General features: G+C 39.6%; 1 protein-coding gene across 1 annotated transcript in view; it reads left to right on the top strand.

Moving 5' to 3' along the window:
- The window catches only part of LOC137969991 (collagen triple helix repeat-containing protein 1-like), an 8,530-nt gene extending 8,521 nt beyond the window's left edge, over window positions 1-9 (top strand). The window contains exon 4 of the mRNA XM_068816420.1: window positions 1-9. This exon is cut by the window's left edge and continues 503 nt beyond it. The gene's annotated coding sequence lies outside the window, so the exon portion shown is untranslated.
- The last annotated feature ends 4,991 nt before the right edge of the window (window positions 10-5,000 follow it).

The following is a 5,000-nucleotide window of genomic DNA, read 5'->3' as shown; positions in this document are numbered from 1 at the left end:
CTGCTGAATAAAAAGCCGGATTACAAATTAAAGTTTCCTCTGAGTATGATTCTTCTTCTCTTGACTTTCTGTGTATGTTTTTCTTCATATTAATTTTTTCACAATATGTAGTCAGGAGAGCTTTAATTTCCCACTCTTCTCAAAATCAAAGTTTGGAGATTCGTCAAAAAATGTGATATCTACCACAAAGGCCATTTTTGTCACTTCATGCAGAACAGCAAAACCGCCAAGTCTTAAGGCTGGTTTTCACTATTACAACTGACCAACCAGGTGTCTTTCTTTAAAAAAAAGAGATATTAAAAGCAAGGTGAACACACCAACTAGTTGTGGGCAACATTGAAAAAATATTATTGAAGAGACCCATGTATATATTGGTTATTGACCAAGCGTGAGGTCAAGATGGCTGGATATTGGCCAAGTTCTTTTTTTGCGTGTTTATGGACCGAGACGAGGTCGAGGTCCATAAAAATGCAAAAAAGAACGAGGCCATTATCCAGCCATCTTGACCGAACAAGCTTGGTCATGATAAAGGATTTATTTTATGAGATAAAACACCAAAAAAAAAAAAAAAAGTGATCTTTGATCTTGCGGGACCAAGCGAGAAATCCCGAGCGGGCAGTATAGCTCCATCTTGCCCGCTCAGGTAGCCAATCACAGCTCGCGATTTGGTTCATCTTGCCCGCACAGGGATGTAATAAGGGAATATGATATCTTGTTTCGTCATTCCCCGAGGCCGAAGACTGAGACCGGTAATTAACGGGATCCCATTGAAGCCACCTGAAAAAGTTTTTCGATATCTATAAGAGACAACTGTTACGTTTAAGGGTCACTTCACTTTATATTCAGTCAAAGGGATAGCTCTTAGACTGAGATGAAAATGATCTGCAGCAAGTACGTGTCTAGACGTAATGAGAGAAGTAATAGCTAAAACACAATAACTTCTCACTCCTTGCTGTCTGCTGGAACTTTACCAAAGAATTGGGACATTGGCAAAATCGCGAAGACCGGAAATAACACTCTCTCCATTTTGTGAGCAAGTACGTATCTGGAAACTTAACTAGGTGACGTTCCCTAATTTTTGGATACAATCAAGATTCGATTTCGCATTTTCAAACAAAATTTGAACGAAAAATATTCATTGGAACCCTTATTTCATTTCTTACACCCCACTTTCAACTGCTAATTGCAGAGACTTTTTGTTACATTCAAGCTAAAGCCTTCCCTTAATGTCAATATTAGTAGTCCTGTTAGATTTCGAAGATATTCCCCGAGGAAAATGAGACCGATAATTAACGGGTTCCCATTTAAGCCACCTGATTTTTTTTTCCGATATCTTAAGAGACAACTATTACGTTTAAGGGTCATTTCACTTTATTTCAGTCAAAGGGATATAGGAAAACATTGCAAAATTGCGATGAAAGTATTTAGTCTTGTTCGTTCAAGCCGGTGTTTAACCCAGTCTCCCTCCATGGCTTCGCACTGAACAAAGAGGAGTTTAGCAAAGAGTATCGCCAACCGCACGGGGTTTGCTCAAAATTTTCGAAAATTTTTTGGAAATAATACTCTCTCCATTTTGTGAGCAAGTACGTATCTCGAAACTTAAAAACATGCTAATTGCAGAAGCCGTTTCTACCCGGACTCCAAAATGAATAACAACTGTTTTAGGGAAAGGAGATAGATTTGAAGTGATAGGAGCGGTGCAATGTATATATTGATTAAATTTAATTTTCGTGTTGCTATCGATCATCGGGATTTACAGTTGTCTACTATTCTCCCGAACTTGCTGAAGTTACCTTTAAAATGCTACATATCGATCGCCACCACCTACGTACATTTGCCAAAAACGTTTATCTTGATTAATTTGTCAGTATTATCTCACTTCTGACATATTGTGGGCACTGAATGATCTTTGATGGTTTGAAAAACATTAAGAGAGCTCACCAAGAAAAAAAAAAAAACAACAACTCAAAAAAGATGGGTATAGCAGTCGTGAATCCGAAAAATATATACCGGCAAGCGTTGCTTCCATGGTATTGATTTTTCTGTTATTGAACATTAAGGCATTCACGAGTTGTCAAAGAGAGAGGAGTTGCATACAAAATGTTCAGTGATCGATCAGTTGGAGAAAGTCAGCCTTTTCATATTTTTTGGGTATTTTTTTTTAGGGTAATTCTTGAAATGGTTTGCAACCAATCTCTAGAGACACAGACAACAATGCTTTTAATGTACAAAGGCTAGTAGCCGAACAAAAGGAGCTAAAAATGACGCATCTTTAGGTTTTCGTTCCAAGGAAGGTTTGACAATGACTTTTGAAATGTGTGAAAACCACTATTGAAAACATATTCACGATGTTTTTTACTTCCCTAGTAAACAAAGTCCTCAACTAATTCTATCGGGATCACGACTAGTGCTGGTAACTGTCCTGTCTATCAATGTTCTCTATCTCCTTCGTTTCCTCGTGTCTTAAAACATTCCTGTGTTCTCATCGCATCCGAAGCTTCTCAACAAAATCACTACTCTGCTGCCTTCACGGTGTCTGTCTCACTAGGGCAAAAGGTATCATCAGGGCAATATCATCAGCAAACTATGCTCTGCAATTCTATGGGCTTAATTAACTCCCTGCTCTTTGCTGGTGTGACTGTAAATCCTGAGTCAAGGTGCTTTTCCATCACAAGACGCATACAGTAGTCCACCACAATGATGAAAAGGTAGAATGCAAAGGTATCGCCTTGGAGTACTCCTGCAAACGATCTCGAAAAAATCTGTCTTTCCATCTGCAGTATCAGAAGCGCAGAGCGATACAATCTAGTGAAAATCAAACTCAGTCTGTCGGAGTCGGAAGCAGAATACCGATTCCCCTTGTTACCCCGTCGCTTACGATCCAGTGAAAACTGCATTTTCGGAGTTGCAAGTAGAAGCGGAAGAATAAACCAATCACGATGCTCGATTCCAATCATTGTGATTGGTTGGTTCTTCCACTTTTGCTTTCGACTCCAACAATCTAGTTTTCATTGGAGCATAAGCGACGGAGTCATAACCGCAATGCGGTGTCGGAAGAAAATGGAAACGTTCTGATTCTTCTGACTCTGATTCCGTCGAGCTTAAACTCCGACTCCTTCGCTAGTGAAAACCAGCCTTTAAGTTTCACCACGTCATTAGAGCTGACAAATAAGGTGGGTTTTTTTCTAAAAATAGCCGCTCAGTATGACCACACGATAAAAGAATCGCTTGAAAAATTATCATTGAAAGATACCATATAAGGCGGATATATTTTCTTACCTCATCCTCTCTTGGTGTAGTAAAATCGACTTTTGACCTCCATTCTATTTGTTGCACGAGGATAAAATTGAAGGAATCAAAAAGTGGCAGGTAGTGAGTTGACTGGCAAAGCGATTAATGCTGAGCTTATTTAACACTACAGCTGAACACGAAATGTTAACCCAAAAATTCCATTATCAGCTGAATGTTTCCGTTATTAAGGACGGTGCCTACTAATTAACGATATTTTTTCCCCGGTGTGTCATTATGCAGAAAATGTAGATCTTAACAAGTGTTATTGAAATCCAAAAAGAAAATTGGGGGTAACCACGCATTTTTCAAAGATAATTCATGAATAATATTCGTAAAAAGCTTTAAAATACAAAGCAATGTATGGCGTTCTTTCTCAAATTGAAGCTTAATTATCTCTCAAAAACGCATGGTTACCCTCAATTTTCTTTTTGAATACCAAGAGTACTTACTAAGATCTACTTTCTCCGGATAGTTTTAAACCGCGCAAAAATATCCCTGTATTAGTAAGCACCGGCGATAGGAAATCCGAGTATCTGGAGATGCGCCGAACATATGCGCAATAACAATAGTAGGCACCGTCCTTAATTTGTCAGCTTTTCAGTTCTTTGTTAGCAAACGTACCAGGAATTTCTCTGCGCTGTCGGTTAAAAACAGAAATATTGAGTTGATTCAAAGTTGACCACTAACACACCCATAGTTTGCGTTTTCCCTCCTCCCAGTCCAGAAATGATTTAAGGCACTTTTTATAATAATGAAGAGGAACTGAAAATCCGGAATTTAGACTGTGGCATGGAAAACCGATATCAATAACGAAAAACTTTAAGATATGTCTAGAAATGCACATAATTTGATGCAAGCGTCACGAAGTGTCCCCTTGCTCTTCACTTTAACATCTGCCGCGTCCGGGATGACATTTACGTTATTTACCGGAATGGAGGTCCGTCCGTAGGGGAAAAAAAACCTTGCCCGAGGTCTCTAGTACGGTCCGAGGCCTGAGGGCTGAGGGCCCTACTCAAGAACGGTAAATAACGGGATCCCGTTAAAGCCACCTCGTTTTTTTCAGGTATTTATAGGAGACAAATGAATATATAGTGTCTCATTCGTCTATAAGAGACAATTGCTTAAATTATCGTGATAAGTTGGAGGATCACTTCTCCCTTTTATCTATCATGACCCGCACTGCAAACATATTCTAGATCCTTATTTGGACAAACCATAGTCAGTTATCCACTTCAAAGCGTTTTCTGCCCGAGCAGGGAATGGATTCCAAGAAACACGCAAGCAAATTACCCGCGGGAAAAAAAGGCTCGCTATGTGGAGTGCAGGAATGGCGCGGTGGTGAAAGCACTTGTCTCCCACCGATGAGACCCGGGTTCGACTCCTAGCCTCGGCGTCATATGTGGGTTGAGTTTGTTGGTTAACTACTCTGTACCGAGATGTTTGTCTCCGGATAATCCGGTTTTCCCCTTACCTCAAAAACCAACATTTGACTTGATTTGCGTTTATTGTCAATTTCCGTTTACAGTGTCTTCAATTAGTGGTCCAGCGCTAGAACGACTAGGCAGTGAAATAAAGTTCCTTTCCTTTCCTTTTAGCCAAAATCGCGAAAACCGGAAAATAGGTGACGTTCCCTGATTTTTGATATACAATCAAGATTCATCATTTCGCATTCTCAAAAGAAATTTCAAAGAAGATTATCCCGTGGAACT

Source organism: Montipora foliosa, chromosome 9, assembly GCF_036669935.1.
Source record: "Montipora foliosa isolate CH-2021 chromosome 9, ASM3666993v2, whole genome shotgun sequence".
NCBI classification, from domain to species: Eukaryota; Metazoa; Cnidaria; class Anthozoa; order Scleractinia; family Acroporidae; genus Montipora; species Montipora foliosa.
This window is presented reverse-complemented; position numbering and strand designations above follow the sequence as displayed.